Below are 17,909 nucleotides of genomic sequence, written 5' to 3' on the forward strand. Positions count from 1 at the left end.
ATAATTTCATTTATATTTATGACATTATTTACTGTTTCCAAAGAACCTCTTTAATTAGATGCAAACTCAATTCTAAAATTTTATAAAGATGACTTTCATATTGGAATGATTAATGACACACACACTGAATAGAAAACTGAAGATTTTTCTTCCAAGCTTATTTTGCCGTTGATTAATTTTCTTACTTTGCTTCATAAGATAGTGTGGATATTTATTGAGTTAGGCAATAAATTATAAGCTTATGAATGAACAGGGGTTTCTATACTGGGTCTAAATTGTAAAATTCTATACATACATACATATATACATATACACATATTTATATGTATCTATACAAATATGCATATGAACATGTATATATATATTTTAATTTTAAATTTCTTGTTCACTTAGTTAAAATGCTCAGTGTTTAACATAAAGCCTTAATATCTGTTTCAAATTTGTTCATGTCATTAATATGTTGGCTTTCTTTGTCTGGAAACTTGGTAATTAGAGGACCCCACAAAGTGAGAATATGTGTAATTCCTTTTTGGCCCATGGAGTAACTGATGAGATTCCCTATTGTGCTGGCTACAAATGTGGTAAATTGAGAATAGTATTAAAATTGGAATACATGGTAGGACTCCGCTTCCATTATTTATGTTATGTCTTAAAGCTTGTTATTGAATCTTTGTGGCACAGTTTTCTCCTCTTCTTTGTGTAGATATAAAACCTGTATTTCAAGGTTAATATATAGATTAAATGTGCTATTGTTTTTAAAGCATGGTGCTTTGCACAAAATGATATGTTTCTGAGATTTTAATAGAAGTAGTAGTTGTAGTCGATTTAAATAACAGTTGGCAATGGGATTAGACCAAGACAAATCCAGAAGCCAGACTTCAGGTTTTGGGGGTGAGGGGGTGAGGATTACATCAATCTCTAATTATTTCACTTAGTTTAAAGGGGAAAAGACTGGGTTCAGAAAAGTTAACTTATAGCAGGAAGGAGTAGGCAGGTATTAGAAGTCCAGATAAATAGAAACTGGAGTAGAGGACGTCAGTGACACTAATGAACAGGGAATAGTGAGGTTGGCCCAAAGTCTTGGAAAGGGAACATTTTCTCTGAGTTCTGTTTTATACACTCTTCTTGCCATGAGCTCTCTCTGACACACAGTTATTCAGTATAACCAAAAAGATGTCAGAAAACTGGAAGGCAACTGTTAAACAATTGCAGGCAGACAAATGGGTCACTAGCAAATTTTTCTAACTCCGCTGAAAAGATAAAGTATTCTAGCAATAAATGGGAAGTAAAAAAGAGAAAATTAAATATTTTGGGGTCTGCTGAATTACAATAAAAAATGCACAATCAAACCAGTTGTAAAACAATAAAGAGAACTGAAGAATTGGCACATATGGAAATATTCTCATTTAGTAAAACAAAAACAAAACAAATGAACACAGACAGGTTACAATGCACACCACAACAATTCAAGCCCCTTTGGAATCTATTGAATGAGTAGTTGAATTCTACTTGAAGATTGTCTTCTTCAGAATTGAATCAGTTTCTGTTTAATATTCAAAGCCATGAATGCTTAAAGGAAACCTTTTAAGAAGGGTCTAAGTAGCAAAGATTTCCATATACTTCCTTTCTCACATTGACTTTTCCATAGCTGTCTTCATTGAGGACCAATTCTGACGACTCACTTCTCATTAGCATTGCCAATAACACCAAGTCTTCAATCCATAAATTAATAAAGTTTTCAGTGATGATTGCTCATATCTCTCTCTTCATGTCTTTAAATATTCACTATATCTAGACACCTGGCTTAGCTTCCCCCATTAACATGCTTGTTTGGTAAGTCATAATATCTTCACTGGAAAATCTGTTTTTATATATTAATGCTTTATGTAAACAAGGAAGCTGCTACCTATGAATAGCTTAGGTCTCCACAGGCTATTAGTCTATTTGTTTGAAACCCCCAAGTCCAAATGTATTACTGATCATCATGCCATCTCATGGTAGCAAGCCAAGAAGGTAAACATTGTTCAAATCTATGACCAGTTATGAGCTACTATGAAGTGAATTCCATAGATATCTGTTTCAGTTCAATGATCTGCCTGAATATGTGTGAATTTCATTATTTTTGCTTTAAAATATATTTTATTATGTGGTAGGAAGAGTCAGCCATCTACTTTTATTTTTCATCTATAAGCTTTGTTTACTTTTTCAGATGAGGTTTTGAATAATTTATATCAGCCCCTAGAAAAGAATCTTATTGGTGTTTTATAGGAATTATAATGTCTATACACAATCAATTACAACTATCTAAATTTTTAAATTTTGAAACCTTTTCTAAATTGTACTTTCTCAATTTTAACTTCCATAAGAGATCAGTATATTTTCTTGAAGATGGTAGAAATGTAATATATGTTTGACCAATTTGGCATTTCAATTTTAAATTTCTCTTGTAAAGCTTTTGGATACTAGTCATATGTCCATGTACCTAAGCAAAACACTCTTTATTGGGGCTCAAAATCAATAATCCTAAACTTTTGTCAAGTTCTGTAATGATACATCCACCTGGCTATCTTCCTTTTCTTAATTCCACACTAATTATTGTCACCTAACAAAACAATGTTTAGCTGTTCTAGGAAATAAGCTCTGAGCTTTCCTTTGCCTTCATTTACTTAATTACATGAGCAGACGTTATGCTATTTTTCAGTTTTTGGAACACACACTCTAATAAAATAATAGGAAGGAAAGTTTCATTTTCCTTTGCTGTTTTGACTGTCTGATATTCAGTACTATTTGTTTTTGTCTCCTTTCCACACAACCCCAATTGAGCATAGCTATGCAAATCACATTTGCCCACCAAACTCCCACGTATATACACAACCAATAGGACCTCTATGGCACCTAGAACTCAAATGTCACTGGCCTTTTCCTTTTAAAACACCAAGAGTTGGAAAGTGTTTTCTTTTAAAATTTGCACTATAATACATTTTCCATAGGAATATCATATTATTACTGAGAGAACTGTCTTCGGGATATTTTGGAATTCATCTTTGTTTTGGGAGTGAAACATTAAAAAAATTATTAAGAAATCTTTTACAGAAAATCAATCTTTTCTTTCTTTCTTTCTTCCTTTCTTTCTCTTTCTTTCTTTCTTTCTTTCTTTCTTTCTTTCTTTCTTTCTTCTTTCTTTCTTTCTTTTTCCTTTCTTTATGCCAAATGTACTCTGTCTTTCCTAGGTAATGGAGCACAGGAAAATATATTTTCCCCAATATTCTTCTCTAATTTACCTCTGAGAATTTTTAGTAAAGAAGACTTGTAAACAAAGAGAAAACAATGTGCATGGAATAAAATTATTCAGAGACTCCACAATTGGGAGGAATGCAAACGTTCTTTTTGACACTTGGTAGCAAAGTATGTTGTGTTCCCTCCTGTAATTACTTTAGGATTCTTTACAATTTTTAAAGGTCATATTTATATTTGGATCTACTCATTGACTAACGCTTGGTCAAATTTTAAGCTGAATAATAATTTTTCTTACATAACAGATTGTTTCTTTCAACCTGGATTTTTAAATTTTCTAAGGATGCATTTGGTTAAGTTGTGGAGTACGCAGAGACAATTATAGACTTCATTTTGCAGAGAAGAAACTTAGATGGAAATATTTATTCAATGCTATGGAGACAGTTGGTAGCATAGCCAAGGACAAATCTCTGATTCTTATAGTTGGAATGTTCTATGAGCTTTCATTTTATTTATTTATTTATTTATTTATTTATTTATTTATTTATTCATGTGGTGAAGGAAAGTACAGCATTTATTGCAGGCACCAAGCGAGTATGTGTGGCTTATGCTCAAAAGACCCAAACTCCAAGCTTTATTTTATTAAGATTTAAAACCTGAAAACAATCACGCTTTTTACTTCCATTTCTGTAACAAATACCTTTTAAATACTTGATATATTCTGGACACTCTTTTAGGCAAGAGAAATAAAAGTTACCTTCTTCCCATTCCGAATATATGATGTGGCTGAAAATTTTAATATGCAAGAGCAGTTAACTAATAATAACCAGCAATAACAGATTGGTGTCACTGCCACAGGAGTTCAAATGTACAACTAGAATATTTTGTTCTGATTTTATCAAGAAACCTTCATGGAAGAGATCAAAGTAAAATTAAATATACAATGATGGTCAGAACCTGGTTAGGCAGAGCAGGGACTGTATTCCAGAAAAATGACAAGGTATATTATAATTACATGTGTTTGGAGAAATAAAATAAACTTGCTCCAGGGATATTACTGAGAGACCAACATTGTAGAGTTAGACTGGGGTCAAATTATGGAGAAGATGAAATGTCTGACTAGAGGTTTTGTAGAATTGGGAGTTTCTGCAAGCACTGGGAGTCATGTAAGTGTATGCACAAAGTTGTGACACAAAAACTGTGGTTATATTTATGCTTTTTATAATGAAAACTGCAACAAGGAGAGACAGCAGTGTTATAATTTGAAAACCTGGGCTTAAATACTTTTAACGTGTATTTTGTTGTTATTTGATTTTTGGTTGGGGGTGGGGTATGGAAGGATAATGCTCTGAAATAGTCAGTTAGAAAAAAGAAACAACTACCCGACTTCAGCACCACTGATATGAAGGATGTGAATATAAAAATAATCATCACTTGAGAGGATCAGAGTGGAAAAGTATCCTCAAGGTAGAAACATCTTTCAGATAGGGCAAGAAGAGGAAGAGAACTTTCAAAGAAGGTAAGAAAATTTTCCATTGTGGTGAAAATGAATAAGACTTTTTCTACAGTGGGACCATGTATTCCAGAGGTAGGGGGGAAGGTTAGGAAAGATAGAAAGAGTTGGAAAATGGATCATATTAGAAGATATAGAATGCCATATTGTCAAAGAATAGCAAAAGATGTTACACTTTTTGAATTGTTTGTGAGGCCAGCATAACCATCACCAAAACATGTTACAAGAAAAAAAAATATGTTTCAAGAAAAAAAAATTGAAAATGATTATCTTTCAAATGATTAAGATGCAAAGTATTATCAAATCAAATATATTAAAATATTTAAAAAATATTATAAAGCATGACAAGGTGGCACATTTTTTTCACATTCAAAAAATCAACACAATCATCACATTAACAGAATAAAAAAGAAAAATATATGATTATCTTAGCAGATGCAGAGAAAATCATTTGACCAAAATTCATGACCTATTTATGACAAAAATCTCAGCAACCTAGAAATAGAAATAAAAACTCTTATTCTTATGAAGAATGATTGCATGAAAGGCATAGCTAACATATTATGAAATGAAAAATATAAGTTAGGAATAAGGACATTTCTTTCTATTACTTCCATTTAAGATTTCACTAAAGGTAAGTGCAATAAGGAAGACTGTCATGGAATAAAAAATGGAAACGTGTTAATTCACAGATAATATGATTGGGTAAGTATGAAATCCAAAATAATATACAAAGGAATATTAGCACAAATAAGAAAATTCAGCAAGTTTGTGGCAAACTGAATCAATATCTCAAAAGTTATTATATTACTGTAAAGTCACAAGGAACCATTGGAAATGAAATCTAAAGAATATACCATTTATAATAACATTTAAAAAAATCAGATACCTTTCCATAAACTTAATGAAAAAGTTGCTGAAGGAAATTAAAGAAGACAAATAAATGGAGAAATATAAGATTTGGAAGACTCAATATTGTTAGGATAGAAATTTTCTGCAAACTTTTCAATTTTTTTGGTGGAAATTGGCAAGCTGAGTCCAAAATTTTATGTGAAAATGCAAAGGAACTAGAAGAGCCAAAATAATCTTAAAGAGGAAAAGAAATTTAGAAGAGTAATAGTACCATATTTCATAACTTATTATAAAATTATAGCAATAAAACAGACTAGTGGTGTAAGGATAGGCAAATAGATGCATGGGACAGACTAGAGAGTTCAGAAAAATATCTACACATATGAAGCAACTAGATTGATACCAAATGTTCTGTGAAATTCTGTGGGGAATGAACTGTCTTTTAATAAATGGTTCTAGAACATCATACTGCAGAATCACTTTATTAGACCTAAGAAAGAAAAGTAAAACACTAAAAATTAGAAAAATATTTTCATAACCTTGTAGTAGGCAACTATTTCTTAGATAAGATGTAAAGACAATAGTCCTAAAGAAAATGATTAAATTAATTTTATTAAATTTGAAAACCTCTGTTCATTAGAATATTTTATTAAAATAATTAAAAAGTGAGCCACAGATGAGAAGACAATGCAAATATTTGCAAAATACTTGCTACCCCAATATAAAAAAGACTTCACAAGTCAATAAAAATTATGAACAAGCATATTTTAAAGAATATAAAATTCTTGAGTAAGTATTTCATAAATAAAATGATTAATAAGCACATAAATAGATGCTCAGCTCTGTCAATCACCAGATGCAAGTTACAACCATAATGAGGAGTTCCATGTCGTGCAAGACAGCAAGAGGAGGTCTACAGATCCACTCCCCATTGAAGATTATTTTAAGAATTATTTTTAAAAGACCTAAGTTATCTCCTCTCCCCAAAATGCACGCAATGTTTACATTCTTTTAAAGATATATGATTGAATTGGAGGAGTGGGTGTAGAGAAGAAAAGAGGGATATGCATTGTATTATCTGCCTTTGCTATTTGAAAGCAGTGGGAAATTGAATGTAGTAGTATGTATATTCTTCAGTTGTCTTAATTGCCATTCTATTATCTGTAGTTTTTCTCATTTCTCCTTTGATATTTGTATCTTACATTCCCATGTATATTTGAAGATGCTTCTTATAAACTGAAAAAGAAAAGTCTTATTTTTGAAAAATTTATTTTCCCTTTAAACTCCCCTCACTGTATTTTTGATGGTCGGTTTAGTGCAAATTACTCCAAAACTTTCCAGTTTAAAACAACATGCATTTTTTTATCTCATTTTTTCTCTTGGTCAGAAGTCCAGTTATGGCTTAGCTGGGTCCTCTGCTTGAGAGTTTCTCACAAGGCTGTACTCAAGATGTACAGGGTTGCTGTACATCTTGGGTACATCTAGGGTTGCTGACATCTCCAGGTTCAACTAAAGAAGTGTCTGTTTCAGACTCATTTGTGGTTTTTGGTAGGAGTCAATTTTTCATGGACTACTAGACTGAGGGCATCTGTTATGTCCATACTAGCTGTTGGCCAGAGGTTATCCTTGGTACCTTGACATGTGGTCTTCTCCAATGTGGCAGCTTCATAAAAGTCAGCAAAAGGGAAAAAGAGTCTGTTAGCAAGATGGAAGTTTTCCATAACCAAATCTCAAACTTGGGATATTGCACTGGTTTGGGTTATCCATCCTGACAATGACAGAGAAATTCTATTGCCAATACACAATGGGAGCAGGGAGCAGCAAGTCTGGAGTGTAAAACGTCCCCTGGGAAACCTCTTAGTTATTACTGAGGTTGGAGTTGATGAGAAATGGATACCAGTTCTGGTAAGTATTGAGATTCCAATTTGTTTTTGTCTTCACTTCCCTGCTTTATTTCCATCTTTTCTTGCTGGTTGCTAGCCATATTGACCTATGCTGATTCAAGTTCACCATCACTAACCTTCCATGAATGTCTCCACCAGCTCCCACAATTATGTTGTATTTAATTCCCATAATAAATCCCTTGCCCATGACACTTAGTCCAGTTTTGTTTCCTTGATCAGACACTGGATAGAAGAAAGAAAGGAAAGAAAGAGGGAGGGAGGTTGGGAGAGAAGAAGAAAGGAAGGAGGAGAGGAAAAAGAAAAATTACAATTGCTAAGTATTAAAAATGATTAGTAGTAGTAAAAATTGTAACACATTTGTTGAACATCTGTTACATGCTAGACAATGTGATTTAAAGTTTTCTGGACTATCTAATTTAATCATCAGATATTTATTTTGTACTCACTATAACGTGCACTGACACATGTTTTAGGTGTGTACTGCTGTCAGCTCTATTTTACAGATAAGCAAACTGTAGAACCGAGCAGTTATGTAAATTTCCCTGGGTCACAGAACTAATAACTAAAAGGTCTCAAATTCAAACCCTAACAGTCTGGTTCTAGAGCTCACACATTTACACTTGATCTTGGCCAAAAGCCTGAGAAGCAGAAGAGAGCTCATGCTTGTTTCTCCATGTCTACCATCAACATCACAACATTGCAAATGACATAATCAAGGCTCAAAATTAAAGTAACTCTCTAAAGAACAAAGTGGAAGTAAAGGATGAACTGGGATTCAACCTGGGTCTGTCTGACACTAAAACGTGTATTCTTGACCAATATTAAGTTGGAAATGATATGACAGTTAGATTACTCTCTTTAAATGTATTTGGCTAAAGCTACATTCATAGTTTCATCATAATTCAATATTGTCATTCAAGAATGTATGAAAATTAGTGGAGTATTCAACACTATTTAGAAAAAGAACTCTAAACCTGAGGAAAGTTTGGAGAAATCTACACATATTTTAAAACAGTTAATTAAAACACAGAATAACCATAGATTTAAAAAACACACTCCAAAATTATTGTTTTGAAAAGACTAAAATAATGGGTCAGCATTTGTAAGCTAATCAAGAAAAAAACCTAATACATAATATTAAAAATGATAGAGGAGGTATAAAGAAGACTTTCAAAAATCTTTAGGACATACACAACATTCTGTTAATAAACTAGCGATTCTCAATGAAAGGATGATTTAAAGGAAAATGTAAGAACTGTAAAAGAGAGCAGTAGAAATAAATAGGAAAAACTGTGTCATCTGACTGGGTGTCAGACAATGTAGGGAATATTCAGACGTTGCTACATTTGATATCATGCTACGCAGGAAAGGGCTTAATATTTTTATCCTAAATACTGTCTCTCAAACCTTAAGCTCTAGTTGTGAAAGGAAGTACAGAACATTAGAATCGGCATGGACTAGACAACAAAGAATCTGCATTCTTGTCTCCACAACTTCCAACAATTATTTATCTCAACTGACCTCTGTTCTTCATCTATGAAATAAAGAGGTTGGACCCCAAGATACTTAAGACCCCTTCTGGCTATATAATTATGTAGAACGTCAGGTTTCTCTTTTGTAGGATGATAATTTAAGTTTACTGCTAACAAGACATGTTCCTTTGAGGTATGATATCACTTCATTATTATCCGTTACATGGAGAGGAGGTTTATTTTGCACAGAAAATGCTTCCTTTACTTGCAATTCAATCTTTTAAAAGCATGAAGGAACTAGAGGGAAAAAATTGCTGTAATATTTTAAAACAAATATTTAAATATTCAGATCACCACTGTCTCTCCAAATTACTGTTTTCTCTCTGGTACAAAGGTATAATTTGATGGATTGCCAGAAACAATTGTAGTGTACCCTAGTTATCCGGAATCACTCTCCCTTGTGAAGAGTCAGGGCTACTGAAGCATAGTAAGGAGGCAAATGCTTCCGTCTTTGTTCATCCAAAGCTCTTAAATTTGAGTTACCTTTTCCAGTGAAATAATTCCTAGAAATGAATCTATTCGAGCAGACCACATAATCTCATAGAATCATATTACTGAATAGTACCTTAGCAGTAATTTACCTTGTTTTGGCAGGAGTGGAAGGTACACAGAGAGGAAGATGTGTATTGGGGGTCACCATGTTAGAGCCAGGATTTGACCCAAGGGTTGGGTTTTCTGAGCTCTTGAACTCACTTGGATTTAAGGCTGGTTAACCCTCAACAACCTCCAACATATTTTATGCCACATGTTACAGTTATTTTTCTTTATTAAACATTGCTAAAATTTTTAAAATTATAGTAGGACAGGAATCAATAAATGTAGAAGAAATGATGGAGTTGGAAAGTCAACATTTTGCAGCAATTATGGTAACAAAGAATCATCAACAACTGTTAAAACTAGTAGATAAACCTTTAATGGGGATCCAAAATATCTCCCCATGAAGAGAGCGTGTGCGTGTTTGTGTGTGCATGTGTATACACAGAGACAGCATGCAGTGTGTTAATATATTAACAACTGATGAATCATGGTAAATAAGGGTGATCTGTGCTGTTCTTGCAAATTTACTACAAGTTTAAATTATTCCAGTAAAGACAAAAATTAACAAAACCTCTCAAATTTAAATAGTAATATGGTCTTTCTATAAGAAATGATATCTTCCAAAAATGTGTAAATAAAATTATTAACTTCTCTTTTACTGTCCCCCTCTATTCTTTTTCTACTGAACTAATAAATGTCAGCAGAAAATTTGCATCACTCCATCCCTTACTACATGCCCAACCAAATATATACTTGGTTGTTTACATAAATACACATGCATAAGATTTTTTGTTTGTTTTCACAAATAATTTATTGTTTGCATTCTGTAACTTGGATCAATACATCAAGAATATCTGTCCAGTTTAATACATATAGAAATAGCTATATGTATATGTTTCACTAGTTGCTCAATATCCTGTAGTATGGAACGTTCCACTCTTTGTTCAACCATTTCTCTAGTTGTTTGAAATTCAAGTTGTTATTCTTTTCCACAATTAGATATCATTGTGGATATATATATATATATATATATATATATATATATATATATATATATATTACACTGAATCTCAGGCTTTGGTTTCCAGCAGTATAAACACAGAGGTATTTGTTGTTGTTGTTGTCTGTTGTTTCTTTTTAATCACACAGATAAGACCTAGTTCATAAACTCTTGAAACAAAAGCTTTAGGGGTAAGACTGGGTCGTACTAAAGGTGGCCTTTATCATCTTAGGCTAAGTTTTCTACAGTAAGGTTTCTCAAGCTCTTTGTGAAGGAAGTTAGATTTTGGTTTTGATCTTAATTTTTAAGTTTCCAATTCATCAGGAACCAACACATTCTGTTCGTGCTACATGAGATTCAGCACATAAGTTCAACCATACCCGAACAGATCTAGAACTGGTGTATAAGGAGATTCATTTGGACATTGCCACATTGTACTTCTAAGGGCTTATTCTCAGTTTCTCTATTTTCTCGTTGTTGATACAGCAATTTGTGGACCAGCACTGGGGCCGCATACCACACTGGGAGTCAAGACTAAGAAGGATGATTAAATTGATACAATTTGTTAACTTAAATCCCTCTTTGCTTACTCTTAAATCTTTGCTTTCTGCCCTGCTTTTTGTCATCACCTACTGCATATTTTCCTATCCTTATTTTATCTCTTCTCACGTAATGCAGAACTTAGCAATTATATTTAAAATGGAAAAATGATAAGATAATACAGAAAATCAGAGTAGAAAACAACAGCAACTTCCAAACCCTGGAAATCATACCCCATACCAATGCCCCTCTACTGATGACAATAAATAACGTGAAGTGTTGGGTATTCTCTGGTTAGACATATGAATGAAACACCATTCAAAAGCTGAACGTATCCAACAATTAATGCATATAATTGATTTGTCAGGACTATAGGGACCAGGTATAATTGAAAGGGATGCATATCTGCAAGATTTTTCATCGAGTTTTTAGAATTACATTTTTTTAATAGAAACTGATTCTCTTGGTAAGACACTTGTATGACAAAGACACGCAAGGGGAAAATGTAGAATATAGGCGCATTATGGGACATTAGCCTTGCTCCACTAGAGTTGTAAAATTTAGCTGCTCAAAAAATAGCTGGCTTAAACTGTGATGTTCTCGGTATATGTAAATACTATTTTTTTCCTCCTTTATTTTAAAATCTCATATAAACATTTATATAGTTCCTAGTTTGCTGTGGATTCCTGGTGTCTGGAGGGCTGACTGAATATTTGTATAAGAGCACAAATACTTACTAAATGCTGTAGCAGATACCCATGGTTACCTATGGAACATTCTCCCCAACCTCTCGTTACCTAAACCCTAATTGTGTTGAGATATTTACCCTCAGAGAAGTGTAAGCCAATCATGGAAATTCCTTGAAAAAGCTTATTTTATGACGGGGCATGTGACCTAGTTACAGCCTATTATTACATGTGACAAAAAGAAGAAAACGTATTTTAGGGGGTTTCTAAGAAAGATTTACTAATTTGTAAAAAAGGACATCTGAGAAGAAGCAGATTATTTTTTCACTTGATATTAACACATCTGCAAGTGACACCTATAAATAAAATAGGCTTTTTTACCCATGAAGAAATCCAACATGCTTAGCATGGCAGAACAAAAAGGTGGCAGAAACCTGGATTTTTAACAACCTTACTTAGCCAATGAGCTAACCAACTCTAGAGATGCTTTATTCCTGGACTTTGGCTAAGGGAATTAACTTTTCATATTGTTTTGGTCATTTTTATTTATGTTGTAACTAAACTCATTTACATTCTTCACTGTGTTAGTCACTAATTATAAATATTTGAACTGGTATTACCTGGCTCTTCTGCAACTTGAATTCTTGTGCTGTTTCTCAGCACTTTCAGAATTAGGAAGGATCCACACTTCTTGATGTTAATCTTAAATTAAAAATTAAGATCTATAGATTAATAGTAAGGTAGGTTATATGAAAAGAGTTTATATTTTCAAACTATAATTTGGGGTTTGTTCACTCTTCCACAGGTCTGTAGTTTGGTCTAAATCTTTGTGGACTTTATGGACTGAGATGTCTTCCCTTACAGTTTCATCAAGCAGTTTGTTGCCCAAAGAGAGGAAACCAAGAATAGGTTTCAGCTCTTATTTCTGATGAATGCTGGCTATGTGAATTGATAATAATTTGCATCTATATACAACTCTCTTAAGATTGTAATGGAGCTGGAGATAGTCATAAGTAAACAAATTCTAACTTACTGTTGAAAGTGCTTTGGAAATGCCCAGTAATGCTAGGGTTAAGCTGCATTTTGAAAGAAATTTACTTATAATACCCTATAAGTGCATATTAATTAAAATAAAGATGTATATAAATATTGAATCACTGTGTTTTACACCTGAAACTAATATAACGTTGTATGTCAATTATATTTCAATGAAAAATAAGTAAATAAATATGACAAAAAAGAAATAAAATAAATAGAATGGACCAAATGTGCAATTAACATTAATCAAATGTAACATATTACAAAAGACATAATCCATTCCATGCATTGAGGAATGATTTAAGAATTCTAAATCTCCAAAAACACGCTTGCAAAGACAAGATAAAAAAAAAAAGTGTAGTGGTTTTAATATTGTTCTTTTTATTTAGACATATTGAAAGACAGTTGTCCAATCCTGAGTGATATCTGAAAGTAGATTTGTTATGTTGTTACAAATATTTTACATCATTGATTAGGAAGTTTACTGGTACTTACAAAGTATAAACCATCAGGATAGGTAAGAAAGTTGACATTGTATTTTTCTTAAAAAGAGCATAACATTTTAAAAGAATATGAAACACTAAAAACATTAAACAGATGTGGTGTGAAATAAAAGTTTTAATGAGATTCCTCCCAGGTAATTAGAATCATGGAATACTGTCAGGTGATATAGCTTCCCTGGTCTCAAAACTCTTAGAAAAATCTGATATTCCAGATAGGCTCCCTAAGCAAAATTATATCACAGTGTTTAATTAACAAGAAATATGCTTTTATATCCATATAGTTTCAAACTGAAAGAGACAATTTGGAATGCACATTCATTGTGTACTTTTGTTAAGTATAGGTGGTAAGCAATATTTGGCAATATGTGAACATCAGTTTCTCCTCCATAACCTCTTTCGCAGATTATAATGAAAGCAAGTTTCAGTCAAACTCTACTGCACATACACTGTATAACAAAGCAGGAAAAAGCCAATCACACAATCCCTTGTGTAAGCTCAGTGACCTGTGGTCTCCATTTTTTGGAGCTGCAAAACACTCTGCATGTCAGTTTGACCTGACGAAATGATGGTGTTCTCGTAGCAGTACTAGGGAGTCCAATAGTCAGACTGAGACATACAAAAGATGTTCCAAATGAGTAGCTCAACAAAAGGTCATTTATAGATCAACTAGTCAATATTGAAGAGGCTGTAGGAGTCTCATACACTATTCGTTTAAAGTCAGAGTGTCTATAAACTCTTTAAACACTCATCATATCTTGATTGTTACTGATTTCACCAAAAGAGAATCAAATTATAAGTTTTAAGCTATTTAATGAGTCATACACTTCTCCAATTTAAATTTTTTTTCTAATATTCATTGCATTCATTAGAAAGTCTTCTGGTATTGATATGAGTATAAAAGAAATGGTGTCCCAAACATAGTTTGGAAACTTCTTGGGGCCATGACTCACAACTTTCTTCTGAAAAGAAATTAGCATTTCTGATAAAATAAGTAAGTTTTGAAGAACTTCAGTGGGAATAGATTTGTTCTGAAAATTACGGAGAAACTATATTCCCACTTAGCTGGCTGTCACAAAACTATAGTGACTTTAACCAGGTTTTCTTTTCTTTCTCTTTCTGTCTAATAATGATTATTTCTCCTATAAAAATGTCCTAACAAGAATGAATCATTTTTTGAAGAATGAATTTGAAAAAGAACAGATACATGTATATGTATAACTGAATCACTCTGCTCTACACCTGAAACTAACACAATGTTGTTAATCGCCTATACTCCAATATAAAATAAAAGGTTAAAAAATATCTTCCTGCAATGTCTTGCACTAGGTTGGTGTTCAATAAATATTGGTTTGGATAATGAAATTAAAAAGAAAAGAATGAATCTTTTAGGTAGCCTACAAGGGCCCTTTTCTCCTTCTATGGAATATTATAATAAAAATTTAACACATGATCATAAATAAATAGCCTGAGAAGTTTTCTTTGCCAGAGATAATGATGGCTGAAGCCTTTGTAGCAGTTGCCCCTTAGAATGAGGTCTTTTCATTAAAACACCACCTTTGGAGTAAATGTTACTGATTAGAGCAACTGATTATCCTGAGCATGTTGCTTAATCTAGCTAATAAGTACAGACTCTTAGAGTGTTTATGTTATAACAGTTAATTATAAATGATATAGACTTCTGCTTCCAGAAAAATGGAAGAGATATATTTTTCTCCATACCTTCAGATAAGCACAATTAAAAACCCAGGGCATAAGAAAACTCTAAGAGGTGGAGAGGAAAAAAAAAAAAAGACTACTTAGTGGTCCTAGAATGGAAACAGCAATGGTGGTGAGTTTGCTGAGTTTTCTCTTTGCCTTATATGACTCAGATTTGGTGCTAAAGAAGATAACAACCTGGAAACACCAGTAGATACAGACCAAAAATGTGTGAACAAAAATCTGCTCTCTTGTCAAAGGACCAGGAAAAGTACAGCCTAAAAGAACTGAAAACATTTATAAAATAATGGTTTTAATCCATCCAAACACCACACACACACACACACACACACACACAAAATGAAAAATAACAAAACAGTGGTTCCACCACCAAATTGGTTCACCAGCAAAGGCCAATTGGAGAGCTTAAATTTCCACCCTCATAAGACTAGAGCAAGGCACGCATCCTGTGGTGTCAGTGGAGACCATGTGGGGAGCCTGGATTTCCACCTCCAACAGGCAGTAGAAAGGTGTCTGCTCCCTTTCCACTGGAGTGACGGGAGAGTCAGGACATTCAACACCACCCACCCAGGGGTGAAGTCATCTACTTTCTCGTGGTGGTAGTGAAAGTTACACGAGAACAGTAACAAAGCACCCTCCTACTCCCCAGCCAGAGGGCATCAGAAGAGACCTGGTTGGAAACGGAATTCCTATATCCATCCACCATTAAAGATGAACCACAACCTGGGTAACAATAGGGGTCAATTGGGGAACCTTGGCTTATACCCTCATTTGGCAGTTATGAGGTGGCATACTCCTTTCCTCTGTCAAAATGATGAGGGAGAAAGCCAGCTAAGACAGAAGAGTTACATCTCTGTAACAGAAGATCCAGAGTTCCATATTACACAAAATGTTCAGGTTTCAAACAAAGATTATTTGTCATGTTAAGAACCAGAAAGATCTCAAAATGAGTTTAAAAAGATAATCAAAACATGTCAACATTGAGATGATAGAGATATTAGAATTATCTGACAAAGAATTTATTGTAGCCACCATAAGGAAAACACTCAAAAACACTATAGATACATCAAAGTAGAATGATAAAATAAAATTTCAGGTAACCCACAGGAAGGAACCTATGCCATGCTGCATGAAAATTCATTCTTGGAAATAGCATACAGAAATCCGCAGTATTTTAGATGATAATCCAATTTGCCAGGAATCATCATTTGGACATCTTAATTAGATAATTATACTAAAGTTTAATTTCCAAAGAAAATAAAGCAGTGTGTATTCATGTACAAGAAAAAAACATGGCCGCACCTGGGTCAGTGAGGATTATGGGCATATTTACCTGGGGACTAAATTCCTGGACAGCAGGGATTTCTGAATTTTTTCACAAAGAGACAAAAGGTACATTATCAGGAGAGAAATATAGAGGATATATGCACATTTATTATGTGAGATATGCAAGTTGCTTACTGTCTTTGTGCCTTGATTTTCTTTTCTAAATTTTGGGGAATATTTGTGAGGATTAAAAGAGTTAATCACTCAGTCTTATCCATGATGATGTTTTATTAACATAATTTGCCTGTGTAGAGCATTTTAAAGTATTAGAAAATATTCAGTTTTAATTTTTTTCCATTTAAAAATTGCAACAAATTGGAAATTAAGAAACTCACAGGATGAAGGGAAATGGATAAGAAGAGATAGAAGAGTTTGTTTTTAATTCTACCTTCCTTGGTTTTATTCTGTCCTTTTATCCTTTTACGTACCCACCCATCTATACATCCATTCATCCTTACATAGCTATTTAGGGACAAATTCTGAATGCCATGTTTATGATGAGAAGGGTGTTAAGAATACCATGTAGTACATAGAATGTTTTTAATAAAATGTAACATAATAGATTGTTTTAAAACTCAGGCTTGACTGATGGTTGGATAGAGAGATAGATGAATAGAATATGTGATAAAGCAAATATAATAAAAACTTTTATGGTACAATTAGTTGTTGGGGTCCATAATCCTCTTCCTTGACCCAAGTGTAGCCATGTGTCATTATTCTTATTATTCTTATTATTCCTTGTGAAAACACAGTGCTTTATTTTCCTTCGAAATTAAAGTGTGGTAGTATTAGTAAATTAAGATGTCCAAATGATGATTCCTTACAAATTGTATTATCACCAAAAAATGCTGTTGATTTTGCATACTCTAGACATTCAAGCACGGATCTTCATACAGAATGACAATGGCTCCTTGCTTGGCTTATTTAACCCTAAACTTTACCTATAGCCCAAAACTCATTGCAGGGTAGCTTTCTTCCAAGAAAAAAAATAGTAAAAGAAAAGTGGAAGAAGTAGAGCTCCTGTTGGGAATAAGAAATTACGATGTACTGGGTAAACAAGTTTTTATCTTTCTACCTGAATCAAAGAGCAGATTTATCATATTTCCCTAAGGAAATTAACCTTAAATTTTGCACCTTTCACTTACTGGAATATTAATGGAGGTGCCTTGTAATAAAGAACTCATTCCTTAAACTCAGTAGTTTTTAGTTTTACCCTTATTATTTCCTGCCTTCAAATACTTAGGGTTAAGATGAAGAGAATAAAAGATAAAGTTTTGTAAATAGTTAGTATATGTATCAAAATGAAATTATTTTGAAAAATTCCGGTTAACCACAGGAAGTCAAAGAGTGAGAAAGAGAGAGAGAGAGAAAGAGAGAGAGAGACTTTCCAAAATAGAATGGCAGACTTAAGCCGTATATAGGGAAAGTAGGCTAAAATATATGATCCAAATTTATGTTGTCTGAATCTCTCTTCAAATATTGTAAGTAGACAGACTAAAGGATAGAAAAGATATGTCATGCCAACATT

This window comes from Balaenoptera ricei, chromosome 7, assembly GCF_028023285.1.
Source record: "Balaenoptera ricei isolate mBalRic1 chromosome 7, mBalRic1.hap2, whole genome shotgun sequence".
Classification (NCBI taxonomy): domain Eukaryota; kingdom Metazoa; phylum Chordata; class Mammalia; order Artiodactyla; family Balaenopteridae; genus Balaenoptera; species Balaenoptera ricei.